Below are 22941 nucleotides of genomic sequence, written 5' to 3' on the forward strand. Positions count from 1 at the left end.
ACAGAGTAATTAATCAACCATTAGGCTAACGGTTATGCCGTTAGGCCTACAGTACCTTAGGCTACGTCTTGGGGCCTAAGCTGTGGCAGCTACAACCTGCAACAAAGCCTGGTTCATATAATTTTCTCAAACGTTAAAAGTTCAAGTCAAGAGAATACATTTACGTCTAATCTTTACGTCCAGGCTTCAAACCCATGCTGCCCAGTTGCCGTCATCTTCAGGTTAATCTTCAGCCTGAGTAGCCGTCATCAACAACTTGTACAAGTAATTTACATTTTCCATTTCGCGCCATTGCAATAGGAATACTAGAGAGGGCTCTTGAAAACGGAAGTACGTCACAGGTCAACTTCTCTGTTGTCGAAACACCTTGGAACTAACCTCAGCCGGTAGCCTATACTGCACTCTGTAGCTTCAGGTGGCATACTCCTATTAGCGTCTATATCAATCCGCGGCAAATGTTCTCCTTCAGGAAAAGTGCCAATTAGGAGCAGGAGAACAACTTTTTTTGCTATGTTATCAATTAAGATGTGCTTTTTTGTGGCTTTGATGTTAAAGAACATGAATGGAAGCACATGTGGTTAGAAAATTGGGTCAATTGAGGCAATTTTAGATCCCGTTAGGCCTCCAAGGAGCAGCGTAGGAAATTTGTTTACCGCTGAGGGCAGAGGTTTGTTTACAAGTGACGAAAAGTTCCGGCTCTCGTAGCAAAAAATCTACATGGTCATGTTACGGAAAATTGATGGTGCCATGAAAGGCCAACTTGTCAGCTAGCTATCCAGTGATGGGTAGCGTTTAGCAAGTGAAAACTTCTATCTAATCAAATCAAATCAAATCAAATCAAATTAAATCAGATATTAGGCCGATTAACTAATACTTACAGCTCCCTATGCAGGCACCCGCTGTAAAAGATCGGCAAAAGACGTCACCACCGGGGTTCGAACCGGCGATGCAAAAGAGAGCCTCGCTCATCAGCTCTTACAGTGCGCCAAGCCATCGCGCCACTGTATGGACTGAGATATTAGGCCGATTAACTAATACTTACAGCTCCCTATGCAGGCACCCGCTGTAAAAGATCGGCAAAAGACGTCACCACCGGGGTTCGAACCGGCGATGCAAAAGAGAGCCTCGCTCATCAGCTCTTACAGTGCGCCAAGCCATCGCGCCACTGTATGGACTGAGATATTAGGCCGATTAACTAATACTTACAGCTCCCTATGCAGGCACCCGCTGTAAAAGATCGGCAAAAGACGTCACCACCGGGGTTCGAACCGGCGATGCAAAAGAGAGCCTCGCTCATCAGCTCTTACAGTGCGCCAAGCCATCGCGCCACTGTATGGACTGAGATATTAGGCCGATTAACTAATACTTACAGCTCCCTATGCAGGCACCCGCTGTAAAAGATCGGCAAAAGACGCCACCACCGGGGTTCGAACCGGCGATGCAAAAGAGAGTCTCGCTCATCAGCTCTTACAGTGCGCCAAGCCATCGCGCCACTGTATGGACTGAGATATTAGGCCGATTAACTAATACTTACAGCTCCCTATGCAGGCACCCGCTGTAAAAGATCGGCAAAAGACGTCACCACCGGGGTTCGAACCGGCGATGCAAAAGAGAGCCTCGCTCATCAGCTCTTACAGTGCGCCAAGCCATCGCGCCACTGTATGGACTGAGATATTAGGCCGATTAACTAATACTTACAGCTCCCTATGCAGGCACCCGCTGTAAAAGATCGGCAAAAGACGTCACCACCGGGGTTCGAACCGGCGATGCAAAAGAGAGCCTCGCTCATCAGCTCTTACAGTGCGCCAAGCCATCGCGCCACTGTATGGACTGAGATATTAGGCCGATTAACTAATACTTACAGCTCCCTATGCAGGCACCCGCTGTAAAAGATCGGCAAAAGACGCCACCACCGGGGTTCGAACCGGCGATGCAAAAGAGAGTCTCGCTCATCAGCTCTTACAGTGCGCCAAGCCATCGCGCCACTGTATGGACTGAGATATTAGGCCGATTAACTAATACTTACAGCTCCCTATGCAGGCACCCGCTGTAAAAGATCGGCAAAAGACGTCACCACCGGGGTTCGAACCGGCGATGCAAAAGAGAGCCTCGCTCATCAGCTCTTACAGTGCGCCAAGCCATCGCGCCACTGTATGGACTGAGATATTAGGCCGATTAACTAATACTTACAGCTCCCTATGCAGGCACCCGCTGTAAAAGATCGGCAAAAGACGTCACCACCGGGGTTCGAACCGGCGATGCAAAAGAGAGCCTCGCTCATCAGCTCTTACAGTGCGCCAAGCCATCGCGCCACTGTATGGACTGAGATATTAGGCCGATTAACTAATACTTACAGCTCCCTATGCAGGCACCCGCTGTAAAAGATCGGCAAAAGACGTCACCACCGGGGTTCGAACCGGCGATGCAAAAGAGAGCCTCGCTCATCAGCTCTTACAGTGCGCCAAGCCATCGCGCCACTGTATGGACTGAGATATTAGGCCGATTAACTAATACTTACAGCTCCCTATGCAGGCACCCGCTGTAAAAGATCGGCAAAAGACGCCACCACCGGGGTTCGAACCGGCGATGCAAAAGAGAGTCTCGCTCATCAGCTCTTACAGTGCGCCAAGCCATCGCGCCACTGTATGGACTGAGATATTAGGCCGATTAACTAATACTTACAGCTCCCTATGCAGGCACCCGCTGTAAAAGATCGGCAAAAGACGTCACCACCGGGGTTCGAACCGGCGATGCAAAAGAGAGCCTCGCTCATCAGCTCTTACAGTGCGCCAAGCCATCGCGCCACTGTATGGACTGAGATATTAGGCCGATTAACTAATACTTACAGCTCCCTATGCAGGCACCCGCTGTAAAAGATCGGCAAAAGACGTCACCACCGGGGTTCGAACCGGCGATGCAAAAGAGAGCCTCGCTCATCAGCTCTTACAGTGCGCCAAGCCATCGCGCCACTGTATGGACTGAGATATTAGGCCGATTAACTAATACTTACAGCTCCCTATGCAGGCACCCGCTGTAAAAGATCGGCAAAAGACGCCACCACCGGGGTTCGAACCGGCGATGCAAAAGAGAGTCTCGCTCATCAGCTCTTACAGTGCGCCAAGCCATCGCGCCACTGTATGGACTGAGATATTAGGCCGATTAACTAATACTTACAGCTCCCTATGCAGGCACCCGCTGTAAAAGATCGGCAAAAGACGCCACCACCGGGGTTCGAACCGGCGATGCAAAAGAGAGTCTCGCTCATCAGCTCTTACAGTGCGCCAAGCCATCGCGCCACTGTATGGACTGAGATATTAGGCCGATTAACTAATACTTACAGCTCCCTATGCAGGCACCCGCTGTAAAAGATCGGCAAAAGACGTCACCACCGGGGTTCGAACCGGCGATGCAAAAGAGAGCCTCGCTCATCAGCTCTTACAGTGCGCCAAGCCATCGCGCCACAGTATGGACTGAGATATTAGGCCGATTAACTAATACTTACAGCTCCCTATGCAGGCACCCGCTGTAAAAGATCGGCAAAAGACGTCACCACCGGGGTTCGAACCGGCGATGCAAAAGAGAGCCTCGCTCATCAGCTCTTACAGTGCGCCAAGCCATCGCGCCACTGTATGGACTGAGATATTAGGCCGATTAACTAATACTTACAGCTCCCTATGCAGGCACCCGCTGTAAAAGATCGGCAAAAGACGCCACCACCGGGGTTCGAACCGGCGATGCAAAAGAGAGTCTCGCTCATCAGCTCTTACAGTGCGCCAAGCCATCGCGCCACTGTATGGACTGAGATATTAGGCCGATTAACTAATACTTACAGCTCCCTATGCAGGCACCCGCTGTAAAAGATCGGCAAAAGACGCCACCACCGGGGTTCGAACCGGCGATGCAAAAGAGAGCCTCGCTCATCAGCTCTTACAGTGCGCCAAGCCATCGCGCCACTGTATGGACTGAGATATTAGGCCGATTAACTAATACTTACAGCTCCCTATGCAGGCACCCGCTGTAAAAGATCGGCAAAAGACGTCACCACCGGGGTTCGAACCGGCGATGCAAAAGAGAGCCTCGCTCATCAGCTCTTACAGTGCGCCAAGCCATCGCGCCACTGTATGGACTGAGATATTAGGCCGATTAACTAATACTTACAGCTCCCTATGCAGGCACCCGCTGTAAAAGATCGGCAAAAGACGCCACCACCGGGGTTCGAACCGGCGATGCAAAAGAGAGTCTCGCTCATCAGCTCTTACAGTGCGCCAAGCCATCGCGCCACTGTATGGACTGAGATATTAGGCCGATTAACTAATACTTACAGCTCCCTATGCAGGCACCCGCTGTAAAAGATCGGCAAAAGACGCCACCACCGGGGTTCGAACCGGCGATGCAAAAGAGAGTCTCGCTCATCAGCTCTTACAGTGCGCCAAGCCATCGCGCCACTGTATGGACTGAGATATTAGGCCGATTAACTAATACTTACAGCTCCCTATGCAGGCACCCGCTGTAAAAGATCGGCAAAAGACGTCACCACCGGGGTTCGAACCGGCGATGCAAAAGAGAGCCTCGCTCATCAGCTCTTACAGTGCGCCAAGCCATCGCGCCACTGTATGGACTGAGATATTAGGCCGATTAACTAATACTTACAGCTCCCTATGCAGGCACCCGCTGTAAAAGATCGGCAAAAGACGTCACCACCGGGGTTCGAACCGGCGATGCAAAAGAGAGCCTCGCTCATCAGCTCTTACAGTGCGCCAAGCCATCGCGCCACTGTATGGACTGAGATATTAGGCCGATTAACTAATACTTACAGCTCCCTATGCAGGCACCCGCTGTAAAAGATCGGCAAAAGACGCCACCACCGGGGTTCGAACCGGCGATGCAAAAGAGAGTCTCGCTCATCAGCTCTTACAGTGCGCCAAGCCATCGCGCCACTGTATGGACTGAGATATTAGGCCGATTAACTAATACTTACAGCTCCCTATGCAGGCACCCGCTGTAAAAGATCGGCAAAAGACGTCACCACCGGGGTTCGAACCGGCGATGCAAAAGAGAGCCTCGCTCATCAGCTCTTACAGTGCGCCAAGCCATCGCGCCACTGTATGGACTGAGATATTAGGCCGATTAACTAATACTTACAGCTCCCTATGCAGGCACCCGCTGTAAAAGATCGGCAAAAGACGTCACCACCGGGGTTCGAACCGGCGATGCAAAAGAGAGCCTCGCTCATCAGCTCTTACAGTGCGCCAAGCCATCGCGCCACTGTATGGACTGAGATATTAGGCCGATTAACTAATACTTACAGCTCCCTATGCAGGCACCCGCTGTAAAAGATCGGCAAAAGACGCCACCACCGGGGTTCGAACCGGCGATGCAAAAGAGAGTCTCGCTCATCAGCTCTTACAGTGCGCCAAGCCATCGCGCCACTGTATGGACTGAGATATTAGGCCGATTAACTAATACTTACAGCTCCCTATGCAGGCACCCGCTGTAAAAGATCGGCAAAAGACGCCACCACCGGGGTTCGAACCGGCGATGCAAAAGAGAGTCTCGCTCATCAGCTCTTACAGTGCGCCAAGCCATCGCGCCACTGTATGGACTGAGATATTAGGCCGATTAACTAATACTTACAGCTCCCTATGCAGGCACCCGCTGTAAAAGATCGGCAAAAGACGTCACCACCGGGGTTCGAACCGGCGATGCAAAAGAGAGCCTCGCTCATCAGCTCTTACAGTGCGCCAAGCCATCGCGCCACAGTATGGACTGAGATATTAGGCCGATTAACTAATACTTACAGCTCCCTATGCAGGCACCCGCTGTAAAAGATCGGCAAAAGACGTCACCACCGGGGTTCGAACCGGCGATGCAAAAGAGAGCCTCGCTCATCAGCTCTTACAGTGCGCCAAGCCATCGCGCCACTGTATGGACTGAGATATTAGGCCGATTAACTAATACTTACAGCTCCCTATGCAGGCACCCGCTGTAAAAGATCGGCAAAAGACGTCACCACCGGGGTTCGAACCGGCGATGCAAAAGAGAGCCTCGCTCATCAGCTCTTACAGTGCGCCAAGCCATCGCGCCACTGTATGGACTGAGATATTAGGCCGATTAACTAATACTTACAGCTCCCTATGCAGGCACCCGCTGTAAAAGATCGGCAAAAGACGCCACCACCGGGGTTCGAACCGGCGATGCAAAAGAGAGTCTCGCTCATCAGCTCTTACAGTGCGCCAAGCCATCGCGCCACTGTATGGACTGAGATATTAGGCCGATTAACTAATACTTACAGCTCCCTATGCAGGCACCCGCTGTAAAAGATCGGCAAAAGACGTCACCACCGGGGTTCGAACCGGCGATGCAAAAGAGAGCCTCGCTCATCAGCTCTTACAGTGCGCCAAGCCATCGCGCCACTGTATGGACTGAGATATTAGGCCGATTAACTAATACTTACAGCTCCCTATGCAGGCACCCGCTGTAAAAGATCGGCAAAAGACGTCACCACCGGGGTTCGAACCGGCGATGCAAAAGAGAGCCTCGCTCATCAGCTCTTACAGTGCGCCAAGCCATCGCGCCACTGTATGGACTGAGATATTAGGCCGATTAACTAATACTTACAGCTCCCTATGCAGGCACCCGCTGTAAAAGATCGGCAAAAGACGCCACCACCGGGGTTCGAACCGGCGATGCAAAAGAGAGTCTCGCTCATCAGCTCTTACAGTGCGCCAAGCCATCGCGCCACTGTATGGACTGAGATATTAGGCCGATTAACTAATACTTACAGCTCCCTATGCAGGCACCCGCTGTAAAAGATCGGCAAAAGACGTCACCACCGGGGTTCGAACCGGCGATGCAAAAGAGAGCCTCGCTCATCAGCTCTTACAGTGCGCCAAGCCATCGCGCCACTGTATGGACTGAGATATTAGGCCGATTAACTAATACTTACAGCTCCCTATGCAGGCACCCGCTGTAAAAGATCGGCAAAAGACGTCACCACCGGGGTTCGAACCGGCGATGCAAAAGAGAGCCTCGCTCATCAGCTCTTACAGTGCGCCAAGCCATCGCGCCACTGTATGGACTGAGATATTAGGCCGATTAACTAATACTTACAGCTCCCTATGCAGGCACCCGCTGTAAAAGATCGGCAAAAGACGTCACCACCGGGGTTCGAACCGGCGATGCAAAAGAGAGCCTCGCTCATCAGCTCTTACAGTGCGCCAAGCCATCGCGCCACTGTATGGACTGAGATATTAGGCCGATTAACTAATACTTACAGCTCCCTATGCAGGCACCCGCTGTAAAAGATCGGCAAAAGACGCCACCACCGGGGTTCGAACCGGCGATGCAAAAGAGAGTCTCGCTCATCAGCTCTTACAGTGCGCCAAGCCATCGCGCCACTGTATGGACTGAGATATTAGGCCGATTAACTAATACTTACAGCTCCCTATGCAGGCACCCGCTGTAAAAGATCGGCAAAAGACGTCACCACCGGGGTTCGAACCGGCGATGCAAAAGAGAGCCTCGCTCATCAGCTCTTACAGTGCGCCAAGCCATCGCGCCACTGTATGGACTGAGATATTAGGCCGATTAACTAATACTTACAGCTCCCTATGCAGGCACCCGCTGTAAAAGATCGGCAAAAGACGTCACCACCGGGGTTCGAACCGGCGATGCAAAAGAGAGCCTCGCTCATCAGCTCTTACAGTGCGCCAAGCCATCGCGCCACTGTATGGACTGAGATATTAGGCCGATTAACTAATACTTACAGCTCCCTATGCAGGCACCCGCTGTAAAAGATCGGCAAAAGACGCCACCACCGGGGTTCGAACCGGCGATGCAAAAGAGAGTCTCGCTCATCAGCTCTTACAGTGCGCCAAGCCATCGCGCCACTGTATGGACTGAGATATTAGGCCGATTAACTAATACTTACAGCTCCCTATGCAGGCACCCGCTGTAAAAGATCGGCAAAAGACGTCACCACCGGGGTTCGAACCGGCGATGCAAAAGAGAGCCTCGCTCATCAGCTCTTACAGTGCGCCAAGCCATCGCGCCACTGTATGGACTGAGATATTAGGCCGATTAACTAATACTTACAGCTCCCTATGCAGGCACCCGCTGTAAAAGATCGGCAAAAGACGTCACCACCGGGGTTCGAACCGGCGATGCAAAAGAGAGCCTCGCTCATCAGCTCTTACAGTGCGCCAAGCCATCGCGCCACTGTATGGACTGAGATATTAGGCCGATTAACTAATACTTACAGCTCCCTATGCAGGCACCCGCTGTAAAAGATCGGCAAAAGACGTCACCACCGGGGTTCGAACCGGCGATGCAAAAGAGAGCCTCGCTCATCAGCTCTTACAGTGCGCCAAGCCATCGCGCCACTGTATGGACTGAGATATTAGGCCGATTAACTAATACTTACAGCTCCCTATGCAGGCACCCGCTGTAAAAGATCGGCAAAAGACGCCACCACCGGGGTTCGAACCGGCGATGCAAAAGAGAGTCTCGCTCATCAGCTCTTACAGTGCGCCAAGCCATCGCGCCACTGTATGGACTGAGATATTAGGCCGATTAACTAATACTTACAGCTCCCTATGCAGGCACCCGCTGTAAAAGATCGGCAAAAGACGTCACCACCGGGGTTCGAACCGGCGATGCAAAAGAGAGCCTCGCTCATCAGCTCTTACAGTGCGCCAAGCCATCGCGCCACTGTATGGACTGAGATATTAGGCCGATTAACTAATACTTACAGCTCCCTATGCAGGCACCCGCTGTAAAAGATCGGCAAAAGACGTCACCACCGGGGTTCGAACCGGCGATGCAAAAGAGAGCCTCGCTCATCAGCTCTTACAGTGCGCCAAGCCATCGCGCCACTGTATGGACTGAGATATTAGGCCGATTAACTAATACTTACAGCTCCCTATGCAGGCACCCGCTGTAAAAGATCGGCAAAAGACGCCACCACCGGGGTTCGAACCGGCGATGCAAAAGAGAGTCTCGCTCATCAGCTCTTACAGTGCGCCAAGCCATCGCGCCACTGTATGGACTGAGATATTAGGCCGATTAACTAATACTTACAGCTCCCTATGCAGGCACCCGCTGTAAAAGATCGGCAAAAGACGCCACCACCGGGGTTCGAACCGGCGATGCAAAAGAGAGTCTCGCTCATCAGCTCTTACAGTGCGCCAAGCCATCGCGCCACTGTATGGACTGAGATATTAGGCCGATTAACTAATACTTACAGCTCCCTATGCAGGCACCCGCTGTAAAAGATCGGCAAAAGACGTCACCACCGGGGTTCGAACCGGCGATGCAAAAGAGAGCCTCGCTCATCAGCTCTTACAGTGCGCCAAGCCATCGCGCCACAGTATGGACTGAGATATTAGGCCGATTAACTAATACTTACAGCTCCCTATGCAGGCACCCGCTGTAAAAGATCGGCAAAAGACGTCACCACCGGGGTTCGAACCGGCGATGCAAAAGAGAGCCTCGCTCATCAGCTCTTACAGTGCGCCAAGCCATCGCGCCACTGTATGGACTGAGATATTAGGCCGATTAACTAATACTTACAGCTCCCTATGCAGGCACCCGCTGTAAAAGATCGGCAAAAGACGCCACCACCGGGGTTCGAACCGGCGATGCAAAAGAGAGTCTCGCTCATCAGCTCTTACAGTGCGCCAAGCCATCGCGCCACTGTATGGACTGAGATATTAGGCCGATTAACTAATACTTACAGCTCCCTATGCAGGCACCCGCTGTAAAAGATCGGCAAAAGACGCCACCACCGGGGTTCGAACCGGCGATGCAAAAGAGAGCCTCGCTCATCAGCTCTTACAGTGCGCCAAGCCATCGCGCCACTGTATGGACTGAGATATTAGGCCGATTAACTAATACTTACAGCTCCCTATGCAGGCACCCGCTGTAAAAGATCGGCAAAAGACGTCACCACCGGGGTTCGAACCGGCGATGCAAAAGAGAGCCTCGCTCATCAGCTCTTACAGTGCGCCAAGCCATCGCGCCACTGTATGGACTGAGATATTAGGCCGATTAACTAATACTTACAGCTCCCTATGCAGGCACCCGCTGTAAAAGATCGGCAAAAGACGCCACCACCGGGGTTCGAACCGGCGATGCAAAAGAGAGTCTCGCTCATCAGCTCTTACAGTGCGCCAAGCCATCGCGCCACTGTATGGACTGAGATATTAGGCCGATTAACTAATACTTACAGCTCCCTATGCAGGCACCCGCTGTAAAAGATCGGCAAAAGACGCCACCACCGGGGTTCGAACCGGCGATGCAAAAGAGAGTCTCGCTCATCAGCTCTTACAGTGCGCCAAGCCATCGCGCCACTGTATGGACTGAGATATTAGGCCGATTAACTAATACTTACAGCTCCCTATGCAGGCACCCGCTGTAAAAGATCGGCAAAAGACGTCACCACCGGGGTTCGAACCGGCGATGCAAAAGAGAGCCTCGCTCATCAGCTCTTACAGTGCGCCAAGCCATCGCGCCACTGTATGGACTGAGATATTAGGCCGATTAACTAATACTTACAGCTCCCTATGCAGGCACCCGCTGTAAAAGATCGGCAAAAGACGTCACCACCGGGGTTCGAACCGGCGATGCAAAAGAGAGCCTCGCTCATCAGCTCTTACAGTGCGCCAAGCCATCGCGCCACTGTATGGACTGAGATATTAGGCCGATTAACTAATACTTACAGCTCCCTATGCAGGCACCCGCTGTAAAAGATCGGCAAAAGACGCCACCACCGGGGTTCGAACCGGCGATGCAAAAGAGAGTCTCGCTCATCAGCTCTTACAGTGCGCCAAGCCATCGCGCCACTGTATGGACTGAGATATTAGGCCGATTAACTAATACTTACAGCTCCCTATGCAGGCACCCGCTGTAAAAGATCGGCAAAAGACGTCACCACCGGGGTTCGAACCGGCGATGCAAAAGAGAGCCTCGCTCATCAGCTCTTACAGTGCGCCAAGCCATCGCGCCACTGTATGGACTGAGATATTAGGCCGATTAACTAATACTTACAGCTCCCTATGCAGGCACCCGCTGTAAAAGATCGGCAAAAGACGTCACCACCGGGGTTCGAACCGGCGATGCAAAAGAGAGCCTCGCTCATCAGCTCTTACAGTGCGCCAAGCCATCGCGCCACTGTATGGACTGAGATATTAGGCCGATTAACTAATACTTACAGCTCCCTATGCAGGCACCCGCTGTAAAAGATCGGCAAAAGACGCCACCACCGGGGTTCGAACCGGCGATGCAAAAGAGAGTCTCGCTCATCAGCTCTTACAGTGCGCCAAGCCATCGCGCCACTGTATGGACTGAGATATTAGGCCGATTAACTAATACTTACAGCTCCCTATGCAGGCACCCGCTGTAAAAGATCGGCAAAAGACGCCACCACCGGGGTTCGAACCGGCGATGCAAAAGAGAGTCTCGCTCATCAGCTCTTACAGTGCGCCAAGCCATCGCGCCACTGTATGGACTGAGATATTAGGCCGATTAACTAATACTTACAGCTCCCTATGCAGGCACCCGCTGTAAAAGATCGGCAAAAGACGTCACCACCGGGGTTCGAACCGGCGATGCAAAAGAGAGCCTCGCTCATCAGCTCTTACAGTGCGCCAAGCCATCGCGCCACAGTATGGACTGAGATATTAGGCCGATTAACTAATACTTACAGCTCCCTATGCAGGCACCCGCTGTAAAAGATCGGCAAAAGACGTCACCACCGGGGTTCGAACCGGCGATGCAAAAGAGAGCCTCGCTCATCAGCTCTTACAGTGCGCCAAGCCATCGCGCCACTGTATGGACTGAGATATTAGGCCGATTAACTAATACTTACAGCTCCCTATGCAGGCACCCGCTGTAAAAGATCGGCAAAAGACGTCACCACCGGGGTTCGAACCGGCGATGCAAAAGAGAGCCTCGCTCATCAGCTCTTACAGTGCGCCAAGCCATCGCGCCACTGTATGGACTGAGATATTAGGCCGATTAACTAATACTTACAGCTCCCTATGCAGGCACCCGCTGTAAAAGATCGGCAAAAGACGCCACCACCGGGGTTCGAACCGGCGATGCAAAAGAGAGTCTCGCTCATCAGCTCTTACAGTGCGCCAAGCCATCGCGCCACTGTATGGACTGAGATATTAGGCCGATTAACTAATACTTACAGCTCCCTATGCAGGCACCCGCTGTAAAAGATCGGCAAAAGACGTCACCACCGGGGTTCGAACCGGCGATGCAAAAGAGAGCCTCGCTCATCAGCTCTTACAGTGCGCCAAGCCATCGCGCCACTGTATGGACTGAGATATTAGGCCGATTAACTAATACTTACAGCTCCCTATGCAGGCACCCGCTGTAAAAGATCGGCAAAAGACGTCACCACCGGGGTTCGAACCGGCGATGCAAAAGAGAGCCTCGCTCATCAGCTCTTACAGTGCGCCAAGCCATCGCGCCACTGTATGGACTGAGATATTAGGCCGATTAACTAATACTTACAGCTCCCTATGCAGGCACCCGCTGTAAAAGATCGGCAAAAGACGCCACCACCGGGGTTCGAACCGGCGATGCAAAAGAGAGTCTCGCTCATCAGCTCTTACAGTGCGCCAAGCCATCGCGCCACTGTATGGACTGAGATATTAGGCCGATTAACTAATACTTACAGCTCCCTATGCAGGCACCCGCTGTAAAAGATCGGCAAAAGACGCCACCACCGGGGTTCGAACCGGCGATGCAAAAGAGAGTCTCGCTCATCAGCTCTTACAGTGCGCCAAGCCATCGCGCCACTGTATGGACTGAGATATTAGGCCGATTAACTAATACTTACAGCTCCCTATGCAGGCACCCGCTGTAAAAGATCGGCAAAAGACGTCACCACCGGGGTTCGAACCGGCGATGCAAAAGAGAGCCTCGCTCATCAGCTCTTACAGTGCGCCAAGCCATCGCGCCACTGTATGGACTGAGATATTAGGCCGATTAACTAATACTTACAGCTCCCTATGCAGGCACCCGCTGTAAAAGATCGGCAAAAGACGTCACCACCGGGGTTCGAACCGGCGATGCAAAAGAGAGCCTCGCTCATCAGCTCTTACAGTGCGCCAAGCCATCGCGCCACTGTATGGACTGAGATATTAGGCCGATTAACTAATACTTACAGCTCCCTATGCAGGCACCCGCTGTAAAAGATCGGCAAAAGACGCCACCACCGGGGTTCGAACCGGCGATGCAAAAGAGAGTCTCGCTCATCAGCTCTTACAGTGCGCCAAGCCATCGCGCCACTGTATGGACTGAGATATTAGGCCGATTAACTAATACTTACAGCTCCCTATGCAGGCACCCGCTGTAAAAGATCGGCAAAAGACGCCACCACCGGGGTTCGAACCGGCGATGCAAAAGAGAGTCTCGCTCATCAGCTCTTACAGTGCGCCAAGCCATCGCGCCACTGTATGGACTGAGATATTAGGCCGATTAACTAATACTTACAGCTCCCTATGCAGGCACCCGCTGTAAAAGATCGGCAAAAGACGCCACCACCGGGGTTCGAACCGGCGATGCAAAAGAGAGTCTCGCTCATCAGCTCTTACAGTGCGCCAAGCCATCGCGCCACTGTATGGACTGAGATATTAGGCCGATTAACTAATACTTACAGCTCCCTATGCAGGCACCCGCTGTAAAAGATCGGCAAAAGACGCCACCACCGGGGTTCGAACCGGCGATGCAAAAGAGAGCCTCGCTCATCAGCTCTTACAGTGCGCCAAGCCATCGCGCCACTGTATGGACTGAGATATTAGGCCGATTAACTAATACTTACAGCTCCCTATGCAGGCACCCGCTGTAAAAGATCGGCAAAAGACGTCACCACCGGGGTTCGAACCGGCGATGCAAAAGAGAGCCTCGCTCATCAGCTCTTACAGTGCGCCAAGCCATCGCGCCACTGTATGGACTGAGATATTAGGCCGATTAACTAATACTTACAGCTCCCTATGCAGGCACCCGCTGTAAAAGATCGGCAAAAGACGCCACCACCGGGGTTCGAACCGGCGATGCAAAAGAGAGTCTCGCTCATCAGCTCTTACAGTGCGCCAAGCCATCGCGCCACTGTATGGACTGAGATATTAGGCCGATTAACTAATACTTACAGCTCCCTATGCAGGCACCCGCTGTAAAAGATCGGCAAAAGACGCCACCACCGGGGTTCGAACCGGCGATGCAAAAGAGAGTCTCGCTCATCAGCTCTTACAGTGCGCCAAGCCATCGCGCCACTGTATGGACTGAGATATTAGGCCGATTAACTAATACTTACAGCTCCCTATGCAGGCACCCGCTGTAAAAGATCGGCAAAAGACGTCACCACCGGGGTTCGAACCGGCGATGCAAAAGAGAGCCTCGCTCATCAGCTCTTACAGTGCGCCAAGCCATCGCGCCACTGTATGGACTGAGATATTAGGCCGATTAACTAATACTTACAGCTCCCTATGCAGGCACCCGCTGTAAAAGATCGGCAAAAGACGTCACCACCGGGGTTCGAACCGGCGATGCAAAAGAGAGCCTCGCTCATCAGCTCTTACAGTGCGCCAAGCCATCGCGCCACTGTATGGACTGAGATATTAGGCCGATTAACTAATACTTACAGCTCCCTATGCAGGCACCCGCTGTAAAAGATCGGCAAAAGACGACACCACCGGGGTTCGAACCGGCGATGCAAAAGAGAGTCTCGCTCATCAGCTCTTACAGTGCGCCAAGCCATCGCGCCACTGTATGGACTGAGATATTAGGCCGATTAACTAATACTTACAGCTCCCTATGCAGGCACCCGCTGTAAAAGATCGGCAAAAGACGTCACCACCGGGGTTCGAACCGGCGATGCAAAAGAGAGCCTCGCTCATCAGCTCTTACAGTGCGCCAAGCCATCGCGCCACTGTATGGACTGAGATATTAGGCCGATTAACTAATACTTACAGCTCCCTATGCAGGCACCCGCTGTAAAAGATCGGCAAAAGACGTCACCACCGGGGTTCGAACCGGCGATGCAAAAGAGAGCCTCGCTCATCAGCTCTTACAGTGCGCCAAGCCATCGCGCCACTGTATGGACTGAGATATTAGGCCGATTAACTAATACTTACAGCTCCCTATGCAGGCACCCGCTGTAAAAGATCGGCAAAAGACGCCACCACCGGGGTTCGAACCGGCGATGCAAAAGAGAGTCTCGCTCATCAGCTCTTACAGTGCGCCAAGCCATCGCGCCACTGTATGGACTGAGATATTAGGCAGATTAACTAATACTTACAGCTCCCTATGCAGGCACCCGCTGTAAAAGATCGGCAAAAGACGCCACCACCGGGGTTCGAACCGGCGATGCAAAAGAGAGTCTCGCTCATCAGCTCTTACAGTGCGCCAAGCCATCGCGCCACTGTATGGACTGAGATATTAGGCCGATTAACTAATACTTACAGCTCCCTATGCAGGCACCCGCTGTAAAAGATCGGCAAAAGACGTCACCACCGGGGTTCGAACCGGCGATGCAAAAGAGAGCCTCGCTCATCAGCTCTTACAGTGCGCCAAGCCATCGCGCCACAGTATGGACTGAGATATTAGGCCGATTAACTAATACTTACAGCTCCCTATGCAGGCACCCGCTGTAAAAGATCGGCAAAAGACGTCACCACCGGGGTTCGAACCGGCGATGCAAAAGAGAGCCTCGCTCATCAGCTCTTACAGTGCGCCAAGCCATCGCGCCACTGTATGGACTGAGATATTAGGCCGATTAACTAATACTTACAGCTCCCTATGCAGGCACCCGCTGTAAAAGATCGGCAAAAGACGCCACCACCGGGGTTCGAACCGGCGATGCAAAAGAGAGTCTCGCTCATCAGCTCTTACAGTGCGCCAAGCCATCGCGCCACTGTATGGACTGAGATATTAGGCCGATTAACTAATACTTACAGCTCCCTATGCAGGCACCCGCTGTAAAAGATCGGCAAAAGACGCCACCACCGGGGTTCGAACCGGCGATGCAAAAGAGAGCCTCGCTCATCAGCTCTTACAGTGCGCCAAGCCATCGCGCCACTGTATGGACTGAGATATTAGGCCGATTAACTAATACTTACAGCTCCCTATGCAGGCACCCGCTGTAAAAGATCGGCAAAAGACGTCACCACCGGGGTTCGAACCGGCGATGCAAAAGAGAGCCTCGCTCATCAGCTCTTACAGTGCGCCAAGCCATCGCGCCACTGTATGGACTGAGATATTAGGCCGATTAACTAATACTTACAGCTCCCTATGCAGGCACCCGCTGTAAAAGATCGGCAAAAGACGCCACCACCGGGGTTCGAACCGGCGATGCAAAAGAGAGTCTCGCTCATCAGCTCTTACAGTGCGCCAAGCCATCGCGCCACTGTATGGACTGAGATATTAGGCCGATTAACTAATACTTACAGCTCCCTATGCAGGCACCCGCTGTAAAAGATCGGCAAAAGACGCCACCACCGGGGTTCGAACCGGCGATGCAAAAGAGAGTCTCGCTCATCAGCTCTTACAGTGCGCCAAGCCATCGCGCCACTGTATGGACTGAGATATTAGGCCGATTAACTAATACTTACAGCTCCCTATGCAGGCACCCGCTGTAAAAGATCGGCAAAAGACGTCACCACCGGGGTTCGAACCGGCGATGCAAAAGAGAGCCTCGCTCATCAGCTCTTACAGTGCGCCAAGCCATCGCGCCACTGTATGGACTGAGATATTAGGCCGATTAACTAATACTTACAGCTCCCTATGCAGGCACCCGCTGTAAAAGATCGGCAAAAGACGTCACCACCGGGGTTCGAACCGGCGATGCAAAAGAGAGCCTCGCTCATCAGCTCTTACAGTGCGCCAAGCCATCGCGCCACTGTATGGACTGAGATATTAGGCCGATTAACTAATACTTACAGCTCCCTATGCAGGCACCCGCTGTAAAAGATCGGCAAAAGACGCCACCACCGGGGTTCGAACCGGCGATGCAAAAGAGAGTCTCGCTCATCAGCTCTTACAGTGCGCCAAGCCATCGCGCCACTGTATGGACTGAGATATTAGGCCGATTAACTAATACTTACAGCTCCCTATGCAGGCACCCGCTGTAAAAGATCGGCAAAAGACGTCACCACCCGGGTTCGAACCGGCGATGCAAAAGAGAGCCTCGCTCATCAGCTCTTACAGTGCGCCAAGCCATCGCGCCACTGTATGGACTGAGATATTAGGCCGATTAACTAATACTTACAGCTCCCTATGCAGGCACCCGCTGTAAAAGATCGGCAAAAGACGTCACCACCGGGGTTCGAACCGGCGATGCAAAAGAGAGCCTCGCTCATCAGCTCTTACAGTGCGCCAAGCCATCGCGCCACTGTATGGACTGAGATATTAGGCCGATTAACTAATACTTACAGCTCCCTATGCAGGCACCCGCTGTAAAAGATCGGCAAAAGACGCCACCACCGGGGTTCGAACCGGCGATGCAAAAGAGAGTCTCGCTCATCAGCTCTTACAGTGCGCCAAGCCATCGCGCCACTGTATGGACTGAGATATTAGGCCGATTAACTAATACTTACAGCTCCCTATGCAGGCACCCGCTGTAAAAGATCGGCAAAAGACGCCACCACCGGGGTTCGAACCGGCGATGCAAAAGAGAGTCTCGCTCATCAGCTCTTACAGTGCGCCAAGCCATCGCGCCACTGTATGGACTGAGATATTAGGCCGATTAACTAATACTTACAGCTCCCTATGCAGGCACCCGCTGTAAAAGATCGGCAAAAGACGTCACCACCGGGGTTCGAACCGGCGATGCAAAAGAGAGCCTCGCTCATCAGCTCTTACAGTGCGCCAAGCCATCGCGCCACAGTATGGACTGAGATATTAGGCCGATTAACTAATACTTACAGCTCCCTATGCAGGCACCCGCTGTAAAAGATCGGCAAAAGACGTCACCACCGGGGTTCGAACCGGCGATGCAAAAGAGAGCCTCGCTCATCAGCTCTTACAGTGCGCCAAGCCATCGCGCCACTGTATGGACTGAGATATTAGGCCGATTAACTAATACTTACAGCTCCCTATGCAGGCACCCGCTGTAAAAGATCGGCAAAAGACGCCACCACCGGGGTTCGAACCGGCGATGCAAAAGAGAGTCTCGCTCATCAGCTCTTACAGTGCGCCAAGCCATCGCGCCACTGTATGGACTGAGATATTAGGCCGATTAACTAATACTTACAGCTCCCTATGCAGGCACCCGCTGTAAAAGATCGGCAAAAGACGCCACCACCGGGGTTCGAACCGGCGATGCAAAAGAGAGCCTCGCTCATCAGCTCTTACAGTGCGCCAAGCCATCGCGCCACTGTATGGACTGAGATATTAGGCCGATTAACTAATACTTACAGCTCCCTATGCAGGCACCCGCTGTAAAAGATCGGCAAAAGACGTCACCACCGGGGTTCGAACCGGCGATGCAAAAGAGAGCCTCGCTCATCAGCTCTTACAGTGCGCCAAGCCATCGCGCCACTGTATGGACTGAGATATTAGGCCGATTAACTAATACTTACAGCTCCCTATGCAGGCACCCGCTGTAAAAGATCGGCAAAAGACGCCACCACCGGGGTTCGAACCGGCGATGCAAAAGAGAGTCTCGCTCATCAGCTCTTACAGTGCGCCAAGCCATCGCGCCACTGTATGGACTGAGATATTAGGCCGATTAACTAATACTTACAGCTCCCTATGCAGGCACCCGCTGTAAAAGATCGGCAAAAGACGCCACCACCGGGGTTCGAACCGGCGATGCAAAAGAGAGTCTCGCTCATCAGCTCTTACAGTGCGCCAAGCCATCGCGCCACTGTATGGACTGAGATATTAGGCCGATTAACTAATACTTACAGCTCCCTATGCAGGCACCCGCTGTAAAAGATCGGCAAAAGACGTCACCACCGGGGTTCGAACCGGCGATGCAAAAGAGAGCCTCGCTCATCAGCTCTTACAGTGCGCCAAGCCATCGCGCCACAGTATGGACTGAGATATTAGGCCGATTAACTAATACTTACAGCTCCCTATGCAGGCACCCGCTGTAAAAGATCGGCAAAAGACGTCACCACCGGGGTTCGAACCGGCGATGCAAAAGAGAGCCTCGCTCATCAGCTCTTACAGTGCGCCAAGCCATCGCGCCACTGTATGGACTGAGATATTAGGCCGATTAACTAATACTTACAGCTCCCTATGCAGGCACCCGCTGTAAAAGATCGGCAAAAGACGTCACCACCGGGGTTCGAACCGGCGATGCAAAAGAGAGCCTCGCTCATCAGCTCTTACAGTGCGCCAAGCCATCGCGCCACTGTATGGACTGAGATATTAGGCCGATTAACTAATACTTACAGCTCCCTATGCAGGCACCCGCTGTAAAAGATCGGCAAAAGACGCCACCACCGGGGTTCGAACCGGCGATGCAAAAGAGAGTCTCGCTCATCAGCTCTTACAGTGCGCCAAGCCATCGCGCCACTGTATGGACTGAGATATTAGGCCGATTAACTAATACTTACAGCTCCCTATGCAGGCACCCGCTGTAAAAGATCGGCAAAAGACGTCACCACCGGGGTTCGAACCGGCGATGCAAAAGAGAGCCTCGCTCATCAGCTCTTACAGTGCGCCAAGCCATCGCGCCACTGTATGGACTGAGATATTAGGCCGATTAACTAATACTTACAGCTCCCTATGCAGGCACCCGCTGTAAAAGATCGGCAAAAGACGTCACCACCGGGGTTCGAACCGGCGATGCAAAAGAGAGCCTCGCTCATCAGCTCTTACAGTGCGCCAAGCCATCGCGCCACTGTATGGACTGAGATATTAGGCCGATTAACTAATACTTACAGCTCCCTATGCAGGCACCCGCTGTAAAAGATCGGCAAAAGACGCCACCACCGGGGTTCGAACCGGCGATGCAAAAGAGAGTCTCGCTCATCAGCTCTTACAGTGCGCCAAGCCATCGCGCCACTGTATGGACTGAGATATTAGGCCGATTAACTAATACTTACAGCTCCCTATGCAGGCACCCGCTGTAAAAGATCGGCAAAAGACGCCACCACCGGGGTTCGAACCGGCGATGCAAAAGAGAGTCTCGCTCATCAGCTCTTACAGTGCGCCAAGCCATCGCGCCACTGTATGGACTGAGATATTAGGCCGATTAACTAATACTTACAGCTCCCTATGCAGGCACCCGCTGTAAAAGATCGGCAAAAGACGTCACCACCGGGGTTCGAACCGGCGATGCAAAAGAGAGCCTCGCTCATCAGCTCTTACAGTGCGCCAAGCCATCGCGCCACAGTATGGACTGAGATATTAGGCCGATTAACTAATACTTACAGCTCCCTATGCAGGCACCCGCTGTAAAAGATCGGCAAAAGACGTCACCACCGGGGTTCGAACCGGCGATGCAAAAGAGAGCCTCGCTCATCAGCTCTTACAGTGCGCCAAGCCATCGCGCCACTGTATGGACTGAGATATTAGGCCGATTAACTAATACTTACAGCTCCCTATGCAGGCACCCGCTGTAAAAGATCGGCAAAAGACGTCACCACCGGGGTTCGAACCGGCGATGCAAAAGAGAGCCTCGCTCATCAGCTCTTACAGTGCGCCAAGCCATCGCGCCACTGTATGGACTGAGATATTAGGCCGATTAACTAATACTTACAGCTCCCTATGCAGGCACCCGCTGTAAAAGATCGGCAAAAGACGCCACCACCGGGGTTCGAACCGGCGATGCAAAAGAGAGTCTCGCTCATCAGCTCTTACAGTGCGCCAAGCCATCGCGCCACTGTATGGACTGAGATATTAGGCCGATTAACTAATACTTACAGCTCCCTATGCAGGCACCCGCTGTAAAAGATCGGCAAAAGACGTCACCACCGGGGTTCGAACCGGCGATGCAAAAGAGAGCCTCGCTCATCAGCTCTTACAGTGCGCCAAGCCATCGCGCCACTGTATGGACTGAGATATTAGGCCGATTAACTAATACTTACAGCTCCCTATGCAGGCACCCGCTGTAAAAGATCGGCAAAAGACGCCACCACCGGGGTTCGAACCGGCGATGCAAAAGAGAGTCTCGCTCATCAGCTCTTACAGTGCGCCAAGCCATCGCGCCACTGTATGGACTGAGATATTAGGCCGATTAACTAATACTTACAGCTCCCTATGCAGGCACCCGCTGTAAAAGATCGGCAAAAGACGTCACCACCGGGGTTCGAACCGGCGATGCAAAAGAGAGCCTCGCTCATCAGCTCTTACAGTGCGCCAAGCCATCGCGCCACTGTATGGACTGAGATATTAGGCCGATTAACTAATACTTACAGCTCCCTATGCAGGCACCCGCTGTAAAAGATCGGCAAAAGACGTCACCACCGGGGTTCGAACCGGCGATGCAAAAGAGAGCCTCGCTCATCAGCTCTTACAGTGCGCCAAGCCATCGCGCCACTGTATGGACTGAGATATTAGGCCGATTAACTAATACTTACAGCTCCCTATGCAGGCACCCGCTGTAAAAGATCGGCAAAAGACGTCACCACCGGGGTTCGAACCGGCGATGCAAAAGAGAGCCTCGCTCATCAGCTCTTACAGTGCGCCAAGCCATCGCGCCACTGTATGGACTGAGATATTAGGCCGATTAACTAATACTTACAGCTCCCTATGCAGGCACCCGCTGTAAAAGATCGGCAAAAGACGTCACCACCGTGGTTCGAACCGGCGATGCAAAAGAGAGCCTCGCTCATCAGCTCTTACAGTGCGCCAAGCCATCGCGCCACTGTATGGACTGAGATATTAGGCCGATTAACTAATACTTACAGCTCCCTATGCAGGCACCCGCTGTAAAAGATCGGCAAAAGACGCCACCACCGGGGTTCGAACCGGCGATGCAAAAGAGAGTCTCGCTCATCAGCTCTTACAGTGCGCCAAGCCATCGCGCCACTGTATGGACTGAGATATTAGGCCGATTAACTAATACTTACAGCTCCCTATGCAGGCACCCGCTGTAAAAGATAGGCAAAAGACGTCACCACCGGGGTTCGAACCGGCGATGCAAAAGAGAGCCTCGCTCATCAGCTCTTACAGTGCGCCAAGCCATCGCGCCACTGTATGGACTGAGATATTAGGCCGATTAACTAATACTTACAGCTCCCTATGCAGGCACCCGCTGTAAAAGATCGGCAAAAGACGTCACCACCGGGGTTCGAACCGGCGATGCAAAAGAGAGCCTCGCTCATCAGCTCTTACAGTGCGCCAAGCCATCGCGCCACTGTATTGACTGAGATATTAGGCCGATTAACTAATACTTACAGCTCCCTATGCAGGCACCCGCTGTAAAAGATCGGCAAAAGACGTCACCACCGGGGTTCGAACCGGCGATGCAAAAGAGAGCCTCGCTCATCAGCTCTTACAGTGCGCCAAGCCATCGCGCCACTGTATGGACTGAGATATTAGGCCGATTAACTAATACTTACAGCTCCCTATGCAGGCACCCGCTGTAAAAGATCGGCAAAAGACGTCACCACCGGGGTTCGAACCGGCGATGCAAAAGAGAGCCTCGCTCATCAGCTCTTACAGTGCGCCAAGCCATCGCGCCACTGTATGGACTGAGATATTAGGCCGATTAACTAATACTTACAGCTCCCTATGCAGGCACCCGCTGTAAAAGATCGGCAAAAGACGCCACCACCGGGGTTCGAACCGGCGATGCAAAAGAGAGTCTCGCTCATCAGCTCTTACAGTGCGCCAAGCCATCGCGCCACTGTATGGACTGAGATATTAGGCCGATTAACTAATACTTACAGCTCCCTATGCAGGCACCCGCTGTAAAAGATCGGCAAAAGACGTCACCACCGGGGTTCGAACCGGCGATGCAAAAGAGAGCCTCGC

Source organism: Apostichopus japonicus, chromosome 9, assembly GCF_037975245.1.
Source record: "Apostichopus japonicus isolate 1M-3 chromosome 9, ASM3797524v1, whole genome shotgun sequence".
In the NCBI taxonomy this organism is placed as follows: Eukaryota; Metazoa; Echinodermata; class Holothuroidea; order Aspidochirotida; family Stichopodidae; genus Apostichopus; species Apostichopus japonicus.